General features: G+C 37.0%; 1 long non-coding RNA gene across 1 annotated transcript in view; it reads left to right on the forward strand.

The window, feature by feature from the left end:
- The first annotated feature begins 15,029 nt into the window (after positions 1-15,029).
- Positions 15,030-25,412, forward strand: part of LOC110676969 — a 32,009-nt gene continuing 21,626 nt past the window's right edge. The window contains exon 1 of the long non-coding RNA XR_002500861.1: positions 15,030-15,281. This is a non-coding gene — a long non-coding RNA (uncharacterized LOC110676969). The remainder of the gene's footprint in view (positions 15,282-25,412) is intronic.

Consider the following 25,412-nt stretch of genomic DNA (forward strand, 5'->3'; position numbering starts at 1 on the left):
CCCTCTTGTAGTCTTTACACACCGCAGAGGACATGCTTCTTCAAAAGCTTCCATAATGTAGGATGTTGTAGTATCAACTGCATCATCCAGATCACTTGGATTTTCAATGGACGGAGAATATCCATGAAATTTGGGCGCAACCAATTCAATATAGAGTTCCCAGTTTGTTGACCGGGGATTCCTAAAACGCAAAGTCTGCGAAGTTACATTTGAATGTTCAAAGAAGATGTAGCGATGATCAGATAATGATTCCTCATCTGATACATGCCAATTCGTCAACTCGTGACTGATTCTATTCGAGCAAAGCGTTATGTCTAACACTTCTTCTCTATTAGAAACCATGAAGGTTGGGCGATTGCCTATGTTAAGTAATCCAAGGTCTGTACTACTTAAGTATTCTATCAGACTGGAGCCTCTCAAATTGATATCTGAGCTGCCCCAGATGATATGATGAGCATTAGTATCACTGCCCACAACCAGCGGAAGGCCTTTTGTTACGCAGTGTACGACAACTCGTTTGAAGTCATCCGTTGGGGATGGTTCATCATGTGGTAAATATACCGAACAATAGACGTATTTCCTGTTGAGGTCACCAACAGAAACATCGATTGTGACAGCACATACACCTCTGGTAGTTAACTCAGAAATGAGTGTAGCAACGATTGCTTTATTAACGAGCACGCATGCGCGGGGCATGGAGCGCGAGTTTGCCATTTCAAGTTTGCTGAAAGTAGCAAAAACTGGGTCCACAAGGTTACCTAGATAGAAGTTCCCTCTACGAAAGTAGGGTTCTTGAACTAGCGCCACTTGGGCTGCACCATTTTGCATGAGTCTGCAAAGATTGATCGTTGCTGTTCTTCTATGCTGAAGATTGATCTGAGCTAACCTAACCGTAGCCACTACCCAAACTAGGCAGACTTAAGCTTTTTGCAATCTCAGCACGAAAAAGACCAGCAACGAAAAAACCAGATCGGTATCTATTTAAAGTCGCCAAAGGCGAAAGAGCACAGAATACACTGTGTAAAACGCATAATGCGAATCGATATAGGTGATAATTTAAATTAAATGTCAACATATTCATAATCCCACCCTTATTAAGCCTCAGGATAGAGACTGAAGAAGGGCAGCCGATTATCTCGGAGAAACACAAGGTCACCTGCACCATTGCTCCGGGTAGCACAGGAAGGACTCAATACTGTGGAGGGCGCCCTGGTACCCCACAGGCTCCGTTAGCGGTTAGGTTTTATTTAGACCCCCCTAACCATTCATTCCTAGGCACGGTACGCATCATACCATAAATTAGGGGTCACCTGTGAGGTTGACTTTTACCACCGGAACAGGCAGTCCGTAGTGTTAGTTCTTAGCCCCCCCTAACCGCTACCGACACTACGCGGCTATCTAGGCTGCTCGGAAAAAGAAGGTTAATATTGATGATTAACTCCTGACGTGCCCAAGCAGCCGGCAAGGGGGTTTGCGAATTTTGCGAAATAACTTCTTTTATAAATAAAAACAACTCTTGTAAATTCCAGCTCGATCGAAGAACATCAATGCAACCACTCTGTGCAAGGGGGTTGCGGTACTCGAAAAATGGCTCAAGTTCAAACACTACCCCGAAAAAATATTTTTTTTCGAAAATTTTTGAAACGGCATATTTGGATTACACCTTAAATGAAAGCCCATGAGTTGCCCTACAAAACGTCATATTCAGATTTTTGACCTAGTTCGGTTGGCAAGAAAAAAAATGATTTGAAAATCATCAAAAATTTTATTAAAAACTCATTTTTCTCGATTTGAAGTACTTTCAAAATCAACATACCATGCCAATATTAAAGTTTATATAACGTAGAGTAAGCATGCCAAATTTCAGAGTAGTGTTTGATCCTTCGACCTTGACGCTTGCTCCTGCGGGGGCGAGCGATGAGGGCAAGATCAAACATGTCGCGCGTCGGTTGCTAGGAGTGAAAAAGTGATCGGTTCGTTAGTAGTGTTTGATCCTTCGACCTTGACGCTTGCTCCTGCGGGGGCGGGCGATGAGGACAGGATCAAATATGTCGCGCGTCGGACGAGTAAAGTGAAAAATTGCCGCGTTCGATTAGTCCTTATATGTATATATGATTTTTAAACAAACTATGAATGGTTCGTCACTGTGAGTGTCGACATAAACTCTGATTCATGAATTATTAATATTTAACTTTTTTTTTTTTTTCAAAACACCCCTTTCTTTTTACCTTAATTTTTGTAATTAAAAAAACTTTGAATGGTTCGACACTACAAGTGTAGACTTCCGAAAGGTTCACTTTATTCAACAAACTTTGGATGGTTCGTCACTGTAAGTGTCGGCATAAGAATAAGAGTGTTAGGAATGATACATTTAGCTATTTGTTCAACAAACTTTGAATGGTTCGTCACCCCAAGTGTCGGCATAATCATGTTTATATGTCACAAATAATTATTTATGGTCTAATCACTTATCAAAGTGAATCCTGTGACCCAACGATCCTCCCCATTAACAAACATCCCTCCCAGTAACCTTTGTGGAGATGCAGAGGCAAACACGGTCTCCAAATAGCAAAGGTTACACACTAACATTCCTTCCCTCAATCCCACCTGACTGCAAGGACGTGGCCGGCGCCGTTATTGACCCTGTATAAATAGAGGCACTGAATTATGCACACTGAAGAAGATTATGGCCAATCCCAGTCAAACTTCTAGTTGATTCTTTGTGCATTTTCACTGACCTCGGTCAATCACGGAATAGCAACCATTGCACAGTGGTCCAGGAATCAGTTTTACGCGGAAAGATGCATTCTGAGCTTTAGAATGAAACATTAGACAAAAACGGTCTTCTACAAAGTTGTTTGTATTAGTTAAGCCTTTTGTTTGATGTTATTGAAAATTAGGGTGGACCACATTTTCATAGAAATTGTGTAACTAACTTTCTTATTTGTAGAAATTATATTATACATGCTTCAGCAAAGTTGTAGACCATTCAATTTCAAGCAACTTTGCCGAAAAAAGTTTTTTTGTATCTCTTAAATTGACCGATTTAGAGCTTTTTTTCCTACGGTAACATAGGGTGGTCCGAACAAACTTGGTTTTCTGGCTCTAGAGTTTTCAATTCAAATTTCTCATCAAAGTAGTCTATGAAACACTTTTAGAGCTTTGAAAAATGCGTAATTTGGTGAGTAAAGAAACTCGCTATCTCCTTCCGTTTAGGAGTTATTGTTGTTTTTCTCTCAAAAACATGCCTACTTTGATTGTGAATATCTCTGATTGGGGCAAACATAAAAAATATCTTTTGACGGCATTCAAAAGAAAAAATAAAATTGTATATTATATCAAAAAATTACAGATGTGTTATTTTTGTAACTCTATTAAAATGCCTTGAAAAACATAGGATTTTAAGCAGAAAAACTTTAATAACTTTTGAACTAAAATAGATATCATCAATATTTTTGGATGAAAATTTGCGTTTTGTTAAGTTCTTAAAGTCGTTCATAGACCGCTTTGACGAGAAATCCGAAATAAGAAAGATAGGGCTCTAAAACTATTTTGAAGATTTTCATAGTATGTATTTCTTTATTATTTTGCATTTTGGGCATGAAAATGAAATTTCAGACAAAAATGATCTTGTACAAAATTGTTTCTAAAAATGTAAGCTTACATACTGTGTCATTTGAAACTAGGGTGGTCCACAATATCACACATATCATATAATCAACTTTTTTATTTGCAAAAATATTGGTATATGCTCTTAGGCAAAGCGGTAGAACTTGAAATTTTGATCAACTTTGCCGAAAAAAGTATTTCTGTAGCTCAAAATTTGACCAATCTAGAGCATTTTTTCCTAATCATCGCAGGGTGGTCCAACAGAAATAAGTTTTTCAACTCTAGTTTTTTTAATATTATTTTCTCGTCAAAGTCGTATATGAACGACTTTTAGAACTTAACAAAACGCAAATTTTCATGCAAAAAGATTGTTGATATCTATTTTAGTTCAAAAGTTATTAAAGTTTTTATGATAAAACATATTTGACTTTCAAGACGTTTTATTAAAGTTACAAAAATAACACATCTGTAATTTTTTGATATAATATACAATTTTATTTTGTCTTTTGAATGCCGTCAAAAGATATTTTTATGTTTGCCCCAATCAGAGATATTCACAATCAAAGAAAGCATGTTTTTGAGAGAAAAACAACAATAACTCCTAAACGGAAGGAGATAGCGAGTTTCTTCACTCACCAAATTACGCATTTTTCAAAGCTCTAAAAGTGTTTCATAGACTACTTTGATGAGAAATTTGAATTGAAAACTCTAGAGCCAGAAAACCAGTTTTGTTCGGACCACCCTATGTCACCGTAGGAAAAAAAGCTCTAAATCGGTCAATTTAAGAGATACAAAAAAACTTTTTTCGGCAAAGTTGCTTGAAATTGAATGGTCTACAACTTTGCTGAAGCATGCATAATATAATTTCTAAAAATAAGAAAGTTAGTTACACAATTTCTATGAAAATGTGGTCCACCCTAATTTTCAATAAAACCAAACAAAGGGCTCAACTAATACAAACAACTTTGTAGAAGACCGTTTTTGTCTAATGTTTCATTCTTAAGCTCAATATGCATCTTTCCGCGTAAAACTGATTCCTGGACCATAGTGCATTGATATGTGTAGTCAGTCTAAGCTAAGCTAAGCTAAGCTAAGCTAAGCGTAGAGTAAGCATGCCAAATTTCAAGATAATCTGTAAACTTTTACTATAGTTATATCAGTTTTTGTGATTTTGCATGTTTAGTGACATTAAATCATTGGGGGTCATTCTGTCCCACTTTCCCCTAATATAAAAATCTAAAATTTTGCAAAACATCTTCTTTTATATAGAAGAACAATCCCTGAAAATTTCAGCCTGATCGAAGAACATCGATACAAGAAGGGGTTGCGGCTCTCGCGAACTGGCTCTTAATAATTCTCTTTCAATTGCCTCTGATTTGCTAAAATGGTGAAAACCTATGAAAACCGATGAAATTGATGAAAAATTCTTTAGTAATTGTTTTGTTGACATTTGTTTTGTTATCATGCTCTTGGATACCGGATTTCAACAATCTGAAATGTTTCATTTGTGGTTGAGGCTATGCCGTGAAATGTTTAAAATTACTCATTATATTGCTGAGTGCATTTGAAACGCAAATATCAAATGCGGGAACACCAAACGCGGTAAGATTTTCTACAGGCAATCCGATGTCAAAGTAAGCTTTTCTATGCTAGGTTGGCGGTGATGTGTGTAATCGTTGCTAGGTGTCCTTTGATTGTTTTGTCTTACCGCATTTGAAGGACATTTAGTGAAGATTTGCACCTCAAATGCACACAGCAATACACACTTTACGCGGTGATTAACGCCATTAAGTGAATACACTTATTGTTTTTGGAAAGTTACTCACTAAATACATATGAACATTTAAAATTGATAATATGTATTGGTCATCGCAAGAAATTTTTGGGAAAATTTTGTAGTTTCTTGAAAGCAGAGTGTCTTATTTCTCATGTATACCTAAATGAGCTAGTGTGCCATGCGGTATTTCCATATCTCAGCTTACAGATTATGTGAGACACGAGATGTAGATAGGTACGTACAAAATAAATCTTAGTGAGCGAGTCTCATGAGACGTCTCGTAAGGCACGTCACATGCGCTTACTAGGAGTACTTTTATGCAGTTATGTTTGCCTAGTACAATATTGCGAATCTTTACTTAAATCCGCAGACTGTCCAACAAGTTGCGCGCCGGTGGTTCATGTGCCGAGTTGTGCGCCAGCCAAAAAGTAAATAAAGAAGTGTCAAAATATCTGGCCGAGGAAGTGAATCACTTTTAGGGCTCAAGTACTAAACTGGACAGCGAGCATAATATTTGTCTGTGGTTTAATCGATAAAAAAACATATGAAATACAAATGTTTGTACTTTCTTGTGTTCAAGGTGCAAGCGATTTAAAAGTTGTACACTAAATACATACTTACATTTGAAGGTGAAAATATGTTTTAGCCATCGGGAGAAATTTCAAGTTACAAACAAAATAAGTATTTTTTCTGTGTTACACATATTTTTGGAAAAAAATGTAGTTTCTTGAATGTTAAATTTACATCATTGTTCTGGGAAGTTGCTCACCAAATACATTTGTACATTTGAAGGTGATAACATGTATTGGTCATCGCGAAAAATTTCAAGATACAAACCAAAAAATATTTTTTTCGTGTTACACGTATTTATGGGAAAATTTTGAAGTTTCTTGAAGATTGAACTTAAAACATTGTTGTGGAAAGTTGTTCACTAAAAACATATTTACATTTCAAAGTTATAATATGTATTGGTAATCTCGAAAAAAAATCTTGTTACAAACAATTTAAGTATTTTGTCTGTGTTTTGTTTGTTTGTCAAAATTTTGTAGTTTCTTGAAAGTTAAACGTTGTTCTGGAAAGTTGTTCATTAAACTCATATGTACAATTGAAAGTGATAATATGCATTGGTCACCGCGAGAAATTTCAAGTTACAAACCAGAATGAGTATTTTCTTTGTATTATATACGTAGTTTTGAGAAAATTTTGTAGTTTCTTGAATGTTCAATTTACAACATTGTTCAGCAAAGATGTTCACTAAACACATACAGGTATGTTCCGTTTTTGTCACGTTCCGATTTCATCAACAAATTATTCCGTTTTTATCATTTCAGAGTCAGGAAATCTGATGCTCGCCTAGCCAAAAAAGGCGATTCTTTAAAGTCGAGGAAGATCAATTAAGTTTCAATTCTTCAAACTTTTCCAAAATCAAGGGGAAATTTCTATGCAGAGGAGCGGCTGCATAACATAGGGTTGCAAGGGCCACGGTGAGAGCTTCTTTTCTTGACAGTTGAGTCAACGAACACAAATCACTGCCTACTAAGACCTTGATATAAAATCTGTAGGTATGGAATGTCAAATTCCAATCACCCCATTTTGTTTTATAGCCAGCGTAAAAAGCTGGATAATTATGTTTTAAATTAAAACAAATTTTAGACAGATTTTGTTATAAGAACTGATTTTGTTTTAATTATGTTATAATTTCCTCCATCAATTCAATGTGCATCTGACAAAACTGAAACAAAAAATGTTATTTGTAACATATCTTGATATAATTGTGCTACAATTTTGATGTAATCCACTGGTCGAGTAATCAAAGATGTCAGCGGTAGGTGAGGTGGCTGGAACAACGAGACAACCTGGAATTTTTTGCATATTTTCAGATTATGATTAGTTTATCTGCATAAAGTTCCCCTACTGTTTTCATCGGTAAACATATTAACTAACTTTGTTTGCTTTCATTAACAGTGCGCACAGCTGCTTCAAGTTACTATGAAATGATTTCCCAACATTTTTTCACCTATAAATGGGTTTTGAAACACACATTTCTAAACTGCAGTTGCTTAACTGTAATGGGTATTTATTAACCCATTTCACATTTGAATTCACCCGCTTTCTGACAAATATTGCTATTCCGGAATGAGTATTTTTCACCCATCAAAGAGTATTCGCAAACAACCCATTATTTGAATTCACCTATTTTGTGACAGATCCACATGCTATTTCAAATCGAATACTTTTTTACACTTTGATGGGTTTCCACAAACAAGTGTGAGTGGTGCTATGAAAATAGGGTGGCTGTGCTAAGGTTGCTACATAAAAGTTTAATGAAGATTTTATTTTGCCATCTATATGTGGATAGCTGATGATTGCATTCATATACGGAACATAAATCGACTTTTATGGACCGTATAACAGTATAACAACATGCATTATCGTAAATGTCACGCTAATGAATTTCTACTCAGTAGAAACAAAGAGCGCAAATCAAGCGTGTACTAGAACGCTTGATATACGCTTTTTATATAAGGAAATCTGACAATAATTATTAATTAACAGGAAATCTTTTAAACTTCATCCATGTGTTAGAATAAAGATGTGAGTAATTTAATATATTTCTTTTCATCGATTCTCTCTTCAGTGAATAAAGGTGATACGATGCAAGTTGGTCAACAGTTTGTTTGCTGTTCCATGTAACAAAGACAACAGACAAAAATCCGGTGGAGGACAACCAATATTATTAGTATCCCTGCATATTTCGGAAGCCCTAGGGCATTCTGTAAAGAATTATTAGTTTAAAAAAGAATATCAACTTAGTTAGAAAGTCGTTTAGAAAGATAAGACGGATCCAGACTAGCATTCATCTTCTGTACATCGAAAATGTTTCTATTTTCACTAAAAATAATTTAATTCTATAAATATACCCATGTTAAGGGGTCTTCCTTATCCGAGTGGTTAGAGTCCACGGCTACAAAGCAAGCAAAGCAAGGTGTTCGGGTTCAATTCCCGGTCGCACAGTGGCCGCATCCCATACAAATGCTGGGCAAAAGTACAATTCTCACTCAAAACGTTCAAAAATGCTAATTATTTGACAAAACATGATTTTTAGAGGTTATTTGATAGAAATAGTCGCTGAAACAGAAAATCGATATTTCCCGTATATTTGACAGATTTAGTTTAAAAAGCACATATTTTTTAATTCAATCAATGCAATCCATATCCAGAGCAAAATCAAATGAAACGTCATTATTTAGATGCTAATTTGAATCGTGGACAAGCTTGAGATGGTTTCTGTATAACAAGTATGATGGTCTAATGGTCTGATTCGTGTTACTAAAAATATTTTTTGGCGCCAAAAAGCGCAAGTGAAGCCATAGTACATCGAATACTATGGAATAGTTGCCTCACATTGAGAAATAAATGAACATTTAAAAACGTTTCCTAGATATCTTGCACTACAATTTAAAAAACGCCTTAGGTATTCTTGAAGAGCTCTATCACATAACATATGTGGAACTCCAAAGGGAAAGCGAGTTGAAAAGTTGTACCCACTTCTAGCTGCTGGCAAGTGGTATATCTAGTATAGAAGACATCGAACTGTCATTTCCAATAGTAAACAAAAAACATATGATTCGATCAGTAGACCAGTTGCTGCGAAGATTACAGACATTAAGATCGGGGAACGGTCGACAACGTTGGAAAGCAATGTCTGAAGATAAAACATATTTATTTTTTCATAAATGTAATTTTTTCTGCCATACTATTTAATATTCATGTTTCATAACCACAGAATATGATCGTTTCGAAAATATTATTTCATATCAAAAAACTTATTGTTTCGTAACGTGAAAAAGCTTTTGCTTTCGAAAATCCTTCCATTCATTCACCTAAAGAATATAATTCCAGCATAACAACATAGATATCTAATACATTGACTAAATTATCTCGAATACGAGTGGTGTAAATCTCATTCTAAAGTTGTACCATAAATAGTTATTTTCATTCCCTTCGTTGCCACTCTGGATATATGTTATCTTTGGTTCATTTCAATACAATGCCACATTGGGCCAGACCGCGAAATTAGATGAAAAAAAAAAAAAGATTTTGATAATGAAGATGATTTTTTAGAACACTTAGGCAAAAATGTTACATATGATGAGGACTACATTTTGACATTAAGTGACATTAGGGTGGTCCAACAAAATACGGAAATATTTTTGCAACTTTTATGCTTTGCAATTTAACGCTTCTATAAAGTTGATCTTTGTTTAATTTTGAACAACTTTGCCCGAGACGCTAATTTTGTAAGTCTACTGTAGCCTCCCTACTGAAAGCTTCCTATGGAGTTTTCAATGATGCAGGGTAGGGTAGTTCATGAAAAATTGATATTTTGCCCATATCTTTTTTATTTTAAATTCTATCAAAATTACGTCCTCTACAAAGATTTAGAACTAGTTGAAACGCGTATTTTGGTGAAATAATTAAGTGATTATATTCATTCGTTTATGAGTTATGACCATTTTCATTCAATAAAGTTTTGTGTGAAATGGAGTAGGCATTGCAATATGCACAGAAAAACCGCAGCAGCAAAACAAATCCAGTGAAAACTATCGACATTTCAATCAACAATCTTCAATTATCGCCTACTAAGACTAAACTATAAAATTGATAGCCAAGAAATGTCAAAGTCAAATCACCCCCCATTGTTTTATAGCTGGCGTAATAAGCTGGATTGTTCTGATAAAATTCATTGTTGTTTCAACAATTTTTTTTTATTACTTATTGAAAACTACAAAAATGTTTATTATTTTTAATAGCTGTCAATTCTCTTTGTGTTGAACATTACTGTAAAGTTCTAAACATAATTTGGTTGAAAACTTTTAAACTGAATATTTTTAGCATGTTATACTTATTTATGTAATGTTTAAATACATATTCCGAACACTTGCGGCTTAGGCTGACTTGAAATGCAACTAATAGGCAAAAATCAGCCTGAAGTGGCGATAAAAATATTAATATATCTCCTTTTATTTTAAGTTTTTCTTAAAAGTATTCAATAATATTTTATTTCCATTGTCAATCGCTGTGATTCCGAACAGCACGAATAAATCCTATTCATGTAAATAATTTAGCATACAAATTAATTTAAGCTGGTTTATCTGACATCGAGCTAGAAAGTCATTACTACTCCCAGGATATAAAATAGGTTCAAACACAATAAATTTGAGTTGCAATTGACTTCCACTTCCTGGGAATTGGATGACATATATCAGTGAAATATTTCAACCACCATGCCATACAAATCCGCGCATTCGGAATATAATCCCTCTGTTTTAATTATCAATGAAAACGTTTTGATTCGTTGTACATTTCCAATGAATAGGCTGTGCATGGTTGAAAGTTCATTGAACAACATGTGTAAATGCTTGTAAAAACCATTTCATAGTATGTCGTTATGTCATAGATATGAACACTGATTATTTCGTATTTATAAATTTATATGTATTTATAAAAGAAAAATATAAACATGTATATATAAAAGAAAAATATAAACATATATCACCATATATATTCGATTAAGAAGATTTCCGATGGTTTTGACTTTGTTTTTGTCAGCACTCAACAATATTTCAGCTAAAATCATGAATTTTCTGTAAAATATGTTCGTTTTCTCATCAAAATTGAATTCTGTTTGATCCTTCGTCTTTGGCGCTTGTCCCTGGGGGCGGCGATGGGGACAGGATCAAACATGTCGCGCTTAAAAAAAGGTCAAAAATGTCGTGACCTATTTGATCCTTCGATCTTGACGCTTGTCCCTGCGGGGGCGGTCGATGAAGGCGGGATCAAACATATCGCGCGTCGGTCGAGTAGTGAAATGAAAAAGCGTCACGGATTGTTAAAAGTGTTTGATCTATTGATCGTGTCACTTGCTCTTGCGTGGGCGAGTGATGAACACTTGGTCGGCGTACAATGCGTTTATCGAATTATATGTTCATTTTCTCATCAAAATTATACGGTAAATCCTCCAATATTTTCCAGTAATACAATATACCATTTGAACCTCTAAGTTATACCTTTCAGATCCTGTGCAAATTGGATCCCCGTTATTGTCGATATTGACGTTTGAAAAATATGATTTTTTTTTTAATAAAACTGATCATATTTCATAAACAAATGAATAGAATCACTTAACTCTTTCACCAAAATGCGCGTTTCAACTAGTTCTAAAACTTTGTAGAAGACGTAATTTTGATGGAATTTGAAGTAAAAAAGTTATGGGAAAAATGTCAATTTTTCATGGACAACCCTACCCTGCAACATTGAAAGCGCCATAGCAAGGGCCATAGTAGACTTACAAGGTTGGCGTCTTGGGCAAAGTTGTTCAAAATTTAACAGAGAACAACTTTATAGAACAGTTCAAAGCACTAGCTTGAAAAGCATAAAAGTTGAAAAAAATATTTCCGTGTTTTGTTGGACCACCCTAATGTCACTGAATGTCAAAATGTAGTCCTCATCATATGTAACATTTTTGCCGAAGACAGCTGCGTTCTAAAAATCATCTTCATAATCAAATTTTTTTCTCCTAATTTTGCGGTCTGGCCCAATGTGCAATGTCGATTGATGTATTGGTGGTATAACACTTTTGACATTCCGATGTCCTTATACCAGCATGCAAATATTAAAGTGGGTGCCACTTTTTGAGCTCGAGTTCCACTTATGTTATTATGTATCCGGTAGAAATCAAGACCAACATTTATTTATAATTATTGTTTTCTCGGGCCCCGTGCGTCGCAGCTAATATGTGAATAGTGCGCTGTGTTCATAAAAATCGTAAGAATGCAGCGCCACACTAAAAAACTGATTTCAAAATCGCGCGAGTTGAGGCGCGTCGCGAGTCTCACTGGCGCGATCCGGTTTGGTGGCGGTGCGACAATATGTGGCTCTATGTTATACACTTCTTGACATTCTCAAATGGTAAACATGTCAAATATGGTTAAATAAAGTGGGGCAAAAGTTTGAGTGGAGCAAGAGTTTCTTTTTAAGATTTCTAGCTTAATTCAAAACAAAACTTTTAAATGTCATGGTGGTTCGAATGCTATTTAAGTAAGAGACTTTCACTCCAAATATCATAAAAATCGATTAAGAGGTAGTGCTTCGTGAAGCCCAAGCAGGACAGTTCGGTTTTGCGTCGTCCGATTGATTTTGGTGACGGATTCGCGCGTTTTTGTTGCCGAAGAATTTTTTTCCCCCTGTTTTGGAGCGTCTTGCTGGGTAGTGCTTCGTGAAGCCCAAGCAGAACAGTTCGGTTTTGCGTCGTCCGATTGATTTTGGTGACGGATTCGCGCGTTTTTGTTGCCGGAGAATTTTTTTCCCCCTGTTTTGGAGCGTCTTGCTGGGTAGTGCTTCGTGAGGCCCAAGCAGGACAGTTCGGTTTTGCGTCGTCCGATTGATTTTGGTGACGGATTCGCGCGTTGTCGTTGCCGGAGAATTTTTTTTCCCCCTGTTTTGGAGCGTCTTGCTGGGTGGTGCTTCGTGAAGCCCAAGCAGGACAGTTCGGTTTTGCGTCGTCCGATTGATTTTGGTGACGGATTCGCGCGTTTTTGTTGCCGAAGAATTTTTTTCCCCCTGTTTTGGAGCGTCTTGCTGGGTAGTGCTTCGTGAAGCCCAAGCAGAACAGTTCGGTTTTGCGTCGTCCGATTGATTTTGGTGACGGATTCGCGCGTTTTTGTTGCCGGAGAATTTTTTTCCCCCTGTTTTGGAGCGTCTTGCTGGGTAGTGCTTCGTGAAGCCCAAGCAGAACAGTTCGGTTTTGCGTCGTCCGATTGATTTTGCTGACGGATTCGCGCGTGTTTTCGTCGCCGGAGATTTTTTTTTTTTTTCACCTGTTTTGGAGCGTCTTGCGGGGTACGTATTTGGGAAGGCCCAAGCAAGACGGTTTATTTTCGGGACGCCAAGAAGTTTTGCTGTCAGTGTCAGTTTTGTGTTCAGTCGAGAATGGATTACCAACTGGTGAGTTCGTTTCATGCTTATGATAACACATATTTTCTTGAAAGAGTAACTTTTATGTAATATTAAAACAAATTTTGTATGGTTCGTCACTATATGTGTCGGCATTATGCTTTTTTCTTATACAATTTGAATATACATATATTTTTCTCTTTTTGACATTAATAAAAATTATTTATTAAAAAATCTTTTGAATTGTTCGACATTGTGAATGTTGACGTATTTCCTAAAATTTCTACCATATCGAGACAAAATGCACAGTAATACTCATATGTCATTTTCAAACAAACTATGTATGGTTCGTCACTACAAGTGTCGGCATTATTCCTGTTTCATATAATTTAAAATATATACATGTAATTTTCAGTTTTCGTCATTAATAAAAACGTCTTTTGAATTGTTCAACATTATAGATGTTGACGTACTTTTTAAAGCTTCTACCAAAAACTTCTCGAGACAAAATACAAAACTAGTTTTAAATATAAGTTGTATATTTCCCCCTTGTCCATGGATCGCATCACCGACCAGAGGTGACTCCCAGATCTTTTCCTCCCTCACTAATAAACACCCTTCCCGTGGTGATTGTGGAGATGCAGAGGTATTCTCGGTCTCTAGAAGCAACAATCATTACACCCTAACATTCCTTCCCCATCCCAACTGACTGTAAGGACTTGGCCGGCGCCGTTATTGATCAATAATATTAGATCTGCTAAAATTGCACTTCGAGAGTAAGCGGAAACTCCCATCCCTTATTCATTTGGATCGTAGTGCAATTCTTACCAGTTCCGATCAATCACGGAGTAGCAACCATTGACATGTACAGTCAGTCTATGCTATGCTATGCTATGCTATGCTAAATATCATAAAAATCGATTAAGATTTGGAATAGTTATGGCTATTTGTTGTTTTTCGACGTGAATATTGTAATTTATGGTCAAACTTTCGTTGCATGGAACCAAATAAGGATAAAATCTTTTTCAATATTTTATGTAGGGGCGTTTCTAGGCCTATCATAAGGATGCTTTGAGTTGTATTAGTTTTTGCATAAATGCTTGGAAACAATTTTTGGCCCATAGTAAGGCAAAAGTTCGACCTATGTATAAATTCACGTAAAAATTTGCAAATTGCCTAAAATCCACATATTATCTTTAAATTTAGTAAAATTTGCCTGATCGTGCTACAAATGTCAACAAAATTTTACTTTCAACTTAGTTTTGTGAAAAACTGTTATTTTTTAGTATATTACAATTAACCCTGTTTTTGGCATTTTTTGATGAAAATTTAGTGTGTATTTTTCGACAAACATAAGTTAACGGCTGGTATAAAATATGCCTGTCATAAAAGTATCGATGTTTAGTGTTTTAGCCAGCGAACTTTTGCCCCACACTAGATTCGAACTCTTGCCCCACCGGTGGGGCAAAAATTCGCTTAAGACAATCAATTTGAAAACTGATATAACTGAAATTGGGTAAATATTTTGGCACAAGTTTGTTCAGCCAAATTATAGCCAATGTGTTGAAGATTCAATGTATGGTATTTGTTTTGTTTCAACTGCTATCATTTTCCGGGAAACTTTGACTATACCACTAAGGTCACACTTTTGCCCCACCTTACTCTATTCTTTCGAATGAGACCGGTTTTGTTTTGAATTGAGCTAGAAATCTTAAAAAGAAACTCTTGCCTCACTCGAACTTTGGTCCCACTTAACTCTATATGGAAACGTTGAGATATTATTGCCCCAATTTCAGTTTCAACTACACCACTGTGCGGCAAAATTACGTATCCTTCCACGCAGGTCCTAAATGTTCTTGAGAACGTTGCCGGAAACATCATCTTCAAAAAAGTTCAAAAAATTTCAAAGGGACAGTTAAAAACTTTTTCCCAAAACTAGGTAAAATAACCCCACTGTACAACAGATTTTCCAGTTCACCAATCAGAAGCTATTATGGTCTTCTAATAGTTTCTGAAAAAAAATATTCTGAAGATACTTTATTGAAACGTTTGAATAATTTTGCCCAATTATCCGATTCATTAGCTCCACTGGGTTATTGAGTTTCGGCTAGTTCTGACAATGTTATGGTCGACTTCAACGAAAGCATACTTTTCAAAGTACATCTTTGAAAGGTTGATATAATTTTATTTTACAATCATATTCAATCAATGTGTCAAAATTCAAAATTATTCACTCCGCCATCTGATGGTACTGTACGGAAAACATTCTCAAAATATTGAAAAAAAAAATCTTCTAAATATTATTGCAAAAATTTAGCCAAATATCTATGATAACCTCATGCGCCATCTACGCTTTTACTAAGCACGACATCCTCGAAATGCTTCACAGAAACACTGGATTAATTTTGGCCAATATCGGATCAAATTACTCCACTGTGACTGTGAGGCAGAATGTCGAATGTATTAAACTAGAAACAATACTAAATAAACATTTTTTCCGAACACGAAAGCGCCGCGTTACGTTTATCTTCCAACAGAATTCTGAAAATGGTGTCGCGTTACGCAAAAAACATTTTTTTATTGACAAAATCGGTAATGTGATTTTGTCAATAAAAAATGTTTTTTGCGTAACGCGACACCATTTTCAGAATTCTGTTGGAAGATAAACGTAACGCGGCGCTCAATAAATAAATCAATGAGATTCTTCAATTATTCAATATCGTCTTCCAGCTTGAAGTCATATTCTGGTAGTAATCAATACATAGAAGGGTTGCCCGGATTCTAAAAATTATAACAGAGCAGAAGCGATTATAGAGTGGTGTTTGAAAAAGTGCATTTCAGCGATGATGTCGCGTTACGAAAAGCAACTGCTTTTAGTTACCATATATACAGTGTTAAGTTTCAAAATGAATATCACAACATATTCTTCTTCTTCTTCTTCTTCTTCTTCTTCTTCTTCTTCTTCTTCTTCTTCTTTTCTTCTTCTTCTTCTTCTTCTTCTTCTTCTTGGCATTACGTTCCCACTGGAACAGAGCCTGCTTCTCAGCTTAGTGTTCTTATGAGCACTTCCACAGTTATTAACCTTCCGTCAGTCGCTCAAAAAAAAGTTACACCAGCGGTCGCATCGTGTACTGAGTACACGCGGAGCAATTTTGATTGTCAATCTAAAGCTAGGCAAGATAGAGTATTGATGTCTTCGGCAAATTTCTTCAGTTCAGCGGTACCAATCGGTCAGTGGACAAATGAAACTTTGAAAACATCCTCACCCTTCAGTGGCCATCGGAATGTGTCCCGGGGGAACCTATGAAGTGGACATTTCGCAATGCAACATTTCGAACACAAATATCTCAGGATCTAGATTTTTTGGCAAAGTTGTTCAGTAGATCAAGGACTAACATGTGATAGGCAGATTGTTTTGGAATTCTGTCACCAGTTGGCGCTAGTGAGCATGTAATTGTTCAAACACGGATATCTCAGGATCTTGATTACCTAGAAAGATGCGGTCTTCGACAAAGTTGTTTAGTAGGCCAAGGACTATCATGTTATAGACCATCTAACTTGAAAATCTGCCATCAGATGGCGCTAGTGAGCATGCAATATTTTAATCACGAATATCTCAGGATCCCGATTTTTTAGAAATATGGTGTTTATGGCAAAGTTGTTCGATAGTTCAAGGACTAATATGTGATGATCTATTTAATTCGGAATTCTTTCACCAGATGACGCTAGTGAGTATGACATTTTTTGAACACAGATATCTCAGGATCCCGATTACCTAGAAAGTTGACGTCTTCGGCAAAAGTATTGAGTACGTCAAGGTCTAGCATGTGATAAACCACCCAACTAGAAATGCTACCATCAGATGGCGCTAGTGAGCATGCTGTATACTGATCGCGGCTATCTCAGGCTTTCATTCACTTCAATGTATTTTACTACACTACTTGAAGTTCAAGATTATCAAGAAAGTAGGGTTTATCCACAGAATTTGATTATATAGAGATTAATTAAATTAAATTAATTAAATGACGATCCCGTGTATGCACCAGTACTCCACCGATAGAAACGAATGGAAACACGGACTTGTCCCATAAAAAGGCCTGTCGAATGGGCGGCAGAAAGCTGTTACAAAGCAAAGCGATATGAAAGTGACGTCACTGGTTAGCTCAATTCTATTGTGGCAACTCACAGGATGACACGCGCACTACAACATTGCTCGAATCACATCAAATGTGATAGAAGAGTGCATAGTGACGTCACGAATAATTCCCCTTCTCTCTCTCTCTCATCACCCTCAATTGACTGTACAGCTCTTTGACATTCACTGCTGAAATTGTTGACATATTTTTTATAAGGATTTTTGAGGTTATATCAAGCGTGCAACGATCTATAGTTATTGCCTGTGTTGTTTATAAGAAAATCAAAATGCTCTCAGCACTTCTCTAGTATAATCATATTCTATGGGTTTATCACTATAGTCAACGCTCCATGATTGCTCTGATAATTGAAGCGATGATCGACTCATGGTAATATTCCGTTATGTACAGTAATACCTTGGAACGCTGTTGTTGGCGATAATAACAGTAAACATGAAATTTGAATTTAAGTATGGATGCATGAGTCGATATCGAGTAGCGAAAATTTGACTCATGGAGGTTTCACAATATACCAGTGCAGAGAAAGTTCAATGTTATTTATGGTGCTATAAACCGAAGCATGTCGAAATTAAACGATATTTTCATCACTCATTTTTGTAAACAATAAAATAGAAAATCATCCTTCAACATTGATTTTGTTGTATACTTTGTTCATAATTGATGCTTTTTTTTTTCGGCACTCCGTGCGCTTGGCCACTACTATGCCGATTATCATATCTTACAGAATCTATTTATATACTTAATGCTATCTCTCTCATTCCGAGCAGGGAGCAGGTAGAGGAGAGAGCTGCCGTTGGTCCAATCCATATCCATATCCGTAGTCCATTGGTGTGCGGTGGTTCATTTTGCCATGTTTCCGTGTCGTGTGAGGCAACAGCCTACAAAGAGGGTCAGTTTGTCTCAGTCACCATCTGATACTGACGGAGGATGGATGTGTTCCCCCCAATACACGGTCCTTCGTGCGGCGTCTTCTGGTGACTGGGCGGAGTTTTTTGTGAGGGAGGATTGGGAATCTAACCCATGACCTTCCGCTTACGAAGCGAAAGCGTAACCTCGAGACTACGGCACCCCCCTATAATTGATGCTATATCATAACAAATTTAGGAAACACTTTGGCATGGCGTCGAAAACGAATCTTACCAAAATCCAACAGTAATTATGTGGTGAAAAATTCGGTTAGCCGACATCTCGGTAGATTATGTTCCGAGATTCGATATTTAAAATTACCGAATTCTCAGCTCTTGGGTTCATGGCGAAATGTTTCGCTGAGGTCGGAGAAATAATATAAGTGTGTATAGATCTTCATTCACCTGTATATCGCGTAGATATAGTGCGTCTTATGTGAGGAGAACTGCTTTGCGTTTTACGAAGTCTTTTCACGCAAACATAATTAATGTATTCATCAGAAGTTCGTTCAATAGGCTAAATATAAAAATAAGATTGATCAATTTGAATCTAGAGTTTGAACGATAATGAACCTTATATATCTCGGTTTATTTTGTGCTTGTCTATCAATTCACTGGTAGCGAAATATTTTAACATTTGACAAAACGTGCACTAATAGCCCAAATGATCAGAATCATAAGATGTTCAGAAAATAAAATGCTCACTTTCGGCAGGTTACATAATTCCAAATATAATTGCCCATAACATGTCAGCACTTTGCTTACTGAATAACTTTGAAGAAGACGTCTAATTCAAAAAAATCGGGAACTCGAGATTCTGCATTAGAAAAAATTGAATTAAGACCTCTAGCGTAGCCTGATGGAAGTACATCTAGCATCCCAATGCATTTTAAATTGAATGTGGAAGAATTTTGAGTACATTTTACCCCTTACACGTTGGCTCGTGATATACAGAATAACTTGATCAAAGACGCCATCTTTCTAATCTAATTTTATTTTCAAAATTCAAAATATAAATATGTTTAAATATCCAATCTTCCACATCTTCCTAAAATAGTGTTCTGTGAAATTTTTAGCTTTTTCGGTGGTGATTTAAAGGTGGCCCAAAGACAATGTAGGTTTATATGGAAATTACTATGGAAAAAATTTGAGAAATTTTCCAGACACGTTAGTACTGTAATGTAAGTACAAATTTATCATCCCATAGTGAAAACTCATTCTTCAAACCCTTATGAAGGATGTTGCTGAAGAAACAAATCCTTTTGAGCTAAATTGTTTGGGATTTTCTTGTTTATGTTTGCAGGGCTATAATCCCGTATGAAGCTAAATAAAATCATACAAACTCATGAATATCTCTTCTCCTATCCATTGGAATGAATTTATCTCTTCAGCAATTAACTTTATTATAGCTTGAAGAATTAACTTTATTATAGCTTGAAGATATCTGTGTTCAAAAAATGTCATACTCACTAGCGTCATCTGGTGAAATAATTCCGAATTAAATAGATCATCACATATTAGTCCTTGAACTATCGAACAACTTTGCCAAAAACACCATATTTCTAAAAAATCGGGAACCTGAGATATTCGTGATTGAAATATTGCATGCTCACTAGCGCCATCTGATGGCAGATTTTCAAGTTAGATGGCCTATAATATGATAGTCCTTGGCCTACTAAACAACTTTGTCGAAGACCGCATCTTTCTAGGTAATCAGGATCCTGAGATATCCGTATTTGAACAATTACATGCTCACTAGCGCCAACTGGTGACAGAATTCCAAAACAAGCTGCCTATCACATGTTAGTCCTTGATCTACTGAACAACTTTGCCGAAGACACCATCTTGCTAAAAAATCTAGATCCTGAGATATTTGTGTTCGAGATGTTGCATTGCGAAATGTCCACTTCATAGGTTCCCCAGGGACGCATTCCGATGGCCACTGAAGGGTGAGGATGTTTTCAAAGTTTCATTTGTCCACTGTCCGATTGGTACCGCTGAACTGAAGAAATTTGCCGAGGACATCAATACTCTATCTTGCCTAGCTTTAGATTGACAATCAAAATGCTCCGCGTGTACTCAGTACACGATGCGACCGCTCGTGTGACGGGCCCGGTAAAAAAAAGTTACACGAGCGGTCGCACTGGTGTACTGAGTACACGCGTCAAAACTTAGGTTAGAAACACGAAGTTTTCGAATACTTTTCGTTGATTTTTTCGAAAAATTTCTTCCCTACATGCAAGAAGAAGAGTAGATCTTGGAATAGGACCAACACCCGGATCAATTTGAAGGGGTTTTCAACGTGTTTTTCGAGTTTTCGCAAAGTGCGTGTACTCAGTACACTAGGGCGACCGACGGTGGGTTAACTGAAAACTTTCTTTGCCAAAGTTACCATTTTCACATTCCTATATCGTGTGGCAGGTACGATGATACACTATGCCCAGGGAAGTCAAGGAAATTTCCATTACGAAAAGATTATGGACCGACCGGGAATCAAACCCAGACACCTTCAGCATGACTTTGCTTTGTAGCCGCGGACTCTAACCACTCGGTTAAGGAAGGCCCACTTATGCTATGTGCACCGGTTTTTTGATCCTTCAGATTTGTGCTCTTCAAAATTCAAGGCAAGGATTCATTCTATATAATTCACCTGAAAAATAGATCATGTATCACTATATTATCGGATAAAAACTTCGATATCGGTTACGCATAGTTCAAACATTCAGAGCAAATGTGACAGCCCGTAATGCAATGTGTTCCGAAAATCACGGTCAATGCTATGCGTTCGCATTGTTTCTAGGTGAGCGCGCGTATGAAGGCAAACAAGACATCCGACATGATATGTAGGTATGGGCAGACAGCATGGTGAGAATTTCGCGCGCATTCGTAAACACATTCTCATTTGAAGCAGAAAAAAATAAACAGTAGGCATGAAGTGCGTTCACAAGTGCGCTACGGCAACTAGATTGACGGGTTAGCGGTTCTGAAAGACGCACCACATCACAAGATCATCGCCTACTGTGTTTGTTTTAGTTGTTCATTTTTTATATCAGGAGGAAAATCGAAAACATAATTTATTATACGACCGGTCACAGCTAAGGTGAAACATAAACACCCGAAGAGTTGTTCCGCATAATGAAACAACCGTTCGGAAAAGGTAATTGTTGATGTCGACCTTTGCTGTAAAGATTATTTTATAAAAAAAAAAAATACAATGAATCGGAATACTTCATAGCAAATGAACCGCAAAGTTTGATACAGTTTTGCGAGTCAATAGTTGCGACTAGCAATGATCTTAATATCTGTAACCTCTCAACCGGCAGCATAATATTTTTACCACAAAAGATTATTCAAATCTCGTTAAAACTTATCTTCCGATATTTTTACATCCCAGTTTCACAAATTCTCAAAAAATCGTTTCGACCGTTTCAGATTTCAGATTCGCTGGGAGTGACGTGACTAACACAGTTAATGTCACTCAAATCGGACAAAAATATTCCCACATTAGGTCCAGACTGATAAGCCTAAATTTAAGCGCCATCGCTATCTATGATACCTTCCCTTATATCGAAGATTCTTGCATAACTTCTCAAAAGGACATATATAACATTGAGAGGCTCTTTTTGTTCACTTTCGCTTTAATCAATAAGTAAGCCACAACAACCTATTAAGTTGCGTTTTTTGCCCCAAAGATTTAGTATTGCACTGTTATAATCGAAAGAGAGCGAGAGAGAAGAGAATCTCTCATGGTTACATAGGTTCTTTCATAAAATTCAGCGAGATTTCTTCGGTCAAGTTCTCTCAAATCCTCTATCCATATCTCGATATATCTATATCGATTTGTAAAGTGTCAACTGTATTTCAAAATTCCGATCACACCTTTACAGGATTTATGCATTTTTTTTTTCCTCATCTGTAGAGCCTTTTAACCACTGCTTCCATTATTTAGGAATATTGTGGTATGACCCATATTTTATTTGGTGCTCATCAAATATCCTTTCACAATTGAGATGTGATAGACATTGGTTGATGTGTCACACTGTCCCAACTGGGCACAACTCGTTTTATAAAGTCTATTACCCTACTAGGACTACCTTGCCAAATTTCCAAGGGCTCTAATAACCCTTTTCCAAATGTTAACATTCTTTGATTTAGCAATGCTCCGCAGTTGCAGAGTAAATGCTCAGCAGTTTCGTTTTCAGCTTGACAAAAACGACACTCAGAGGATTGTATTTTTCCTATATTTTTTAAGATGATACCTACTTGGGCAGTGACCGGTCATCAGACCAGTTATTACCCTAAGATTTCCTTTATTAAGATTCAGTATAGCCCGGGCTTTAGCTAGACTGGGTTTTATGAATCTTTTCGCTTGCTTGGATGTATCCGTGGCGTTCCAATTGGATTCTACCATGGACATTTCCCAATTTTTCAGTTTCATCCTGAGAGTGCACTCAGGAATACCACAGAACGGTTCAGGGCCGACAAAGCTCGAAGCTGCACCCTGTCTTGCTATATTATCGGCGATTTCATTCCCCTCAATTCCACAATGGCCGGGCACCCAGTACAATGTAACTTCGTTCCTACTGGCCAATTGCTTCAAAGAAAGAATGCATTCCCACACTAACTTTGATCTACATGTGAATGCCTTTAGAGCATTCAAAGCTGCTTGACTGTCCGAGAAAATACAGATCTTTGCAAACCTATAGTTTCTTTTGAGACAAACATTTGTACAGTCAATGATGGCTTGTATTTCAGCTTGGAACACAGTGGGTCTGCGCCCCATAGCGATTACCTTGCTGATACCAGGGCCGAAAACTCCAGCTCCGGTATTGTCGCCCATCTTTGACCCGTCGGTATAAAACACAATAGAACCTGCACGTAAACTTGGCCCACCAGAATCCCAAGTATAGCGGCTTGGTTTAACCACTTTAAAGGGAACATCATAGTTGGTCTTCGTTGTCATCCAATCTTCTATTGTTTTGTTATCTGAATTCAAATTGAATTCCTTGATGATTTTCATGTGACCAATCAAATCACCATCTAGTATTTTATTATAACGAATAAACTGCAAGGCATTTTTTGCAGCTTGCAGTTTAATGAATTGATGCAAAGGCAGTATATTAAGAAGGGCATCCAAGGCAACCGATGGTGTACTTTTCATTGCCCCTGTCATTGATATACAAGCAAGTCTCTGCAACTTAGCCAGCTTCTTCTGAGCGGTTACCTCATTTGTCTTGGGCCACCATACCAGTGAAGCATAACTAATTTTTGGTCGGACTATTGCTGAATAAATCCAGTTTACCATATTAGGTCGCAGTCCCCAAGTTTTTCCTAGGGCTTTATTGCAGACCCATTGGGCATTAGTACCCTTACTTATGACCTTGCTCAGATGAGAGTTCCAGTTCAATTTCTTATCCAAAGTAACACCAAGGTGTTTAACTTCTTCCGAAAATTGAATTTGAACTCCATTCAAAGAAGGCTGTATAAGCTTTACCTTTTTCCTTCTGGTAAAAGGCACGATAATAGTTTTTGAAGGGTTTACGTTTAACCCCTCTTTCCTACACCATTTGAGAGTAATGTTTAACGCAGTTTGCAACCGATCGGAAATCGTGTTATCAAATTTTCCACGAACCAAGATGGCCACATCGTCGGCATATCCAATTACCTCAAAACCTTGATCTTTTAAATTTCTAAGGAGTTCGTCTACTACAAGAGACCACAGTAAGGGCGATAACACTCCTCCTTGAGGACATCCCTTCGTAGATCTTATAGATATTTGCGCACCTCCTAGATCAGCAGAAATTGTGCGATCCTTGAGCATAGTCATAACCCATTCGGTAACACTTTTATCCAAGCCCCTTGCTTCCATGGCTGAACTCATAGAGCTATAGGATGCATTATCGAATGCTCCTTCAATATCGAGAAAAGCAACCACGGCTATTTCTTTAGCTTCAAGAGATTTCTCGATTTTATTTACCAGCGACTGCAGCGCCGTAATGGTAGATTTACCTGATTGATACGCAAATTGGTATTTACAAAGAGGCATTTCTAACAAACTTGTTGACTTGATGAAGTCATCAATTATTTTTTCCATTGTCTTTAAAAGAACAGAGGAAAGGCTTATAGGTCTAAAGGCTTTGGGAGTTGTTTTATCCTTTCTTCCAGCTTTTGGAATGAAAACAACTCGAACCTTTTGCCACGCTTTTGGAATATATGAAAGCGCAACACTTGCTTTGAATATTTCGGTTAAGAGCGGACAAAGCGTCTCTTTTCCTTGTTGCAGTAAGCCTGGGAAAACATCATCTTTCCCGGCAGATTTGAAAGGCTGAAAAGAACTCAATGCCCATTCGACCCTCGAAGGCGTGAAGATTTCACAAGCTTTCTGATAGGCATTTATCGACCATACATGTCTTGCCTCATCTGAGACCTGTTCTTCATCCGAATATGGGATCGATTCAGGGAAATGAGTTCTCATCATTACTTCCAGTGTTTCAGAAGAGTCAACAGTATAACTGCCGTCTTCTTTTTTAAGGCTACCCAGACCATTTGAATGGTCTTTTGAAAGGACTTTGTGCAGCCTTGAAGCTGCAGGAGCGTTGTTGATGCTTTCACACACCCGTCTCCAGTCCTTACGTTTGGCGTGCCTTAGTTCTCTGTTGTATTCTGTTAGGGCTTTTTTGTATTCAACCCAATCTAAAGTGATCTTTGCTCTATTGAACAACCACCTGGATTTCTTCCTCAATCCTGCCAGCTTGTCATTCCACCAAGGCACATCCCTGTTAGATGACCTTTGTTGAATAGGACAGCTAGCATGATAAGATGAGACCATTTGGTCAATGATCCCATCAGAGGCATTTTCCAGTTGTGGAACAGTCGTGAACTGTTCACCGTTATACGAATTCTTATTCGTTAAATGAAAACGATAGAGATCCCAATTGGTTTTCTTCGGGTTTCTATAGCTTTCTGTTATTTCTGATCCAGCTTTAAAATCGAACCGGATTTGTTTATGAT

Source organism: Aedes aegypti, chromosome 1 (assembly GCF_002204515.2).
Source record: "Aedes aegypti strain LVP_AGWG chromosome 1, AaegL5.0 Primary Assembly, whole genome shotgun sequence".
Lineage (NCBI taxonomy): Eukaryota > Metazoa > Arthropoda > Insecta > Diptera > Culicidae > Aedes > Aedes aegypti.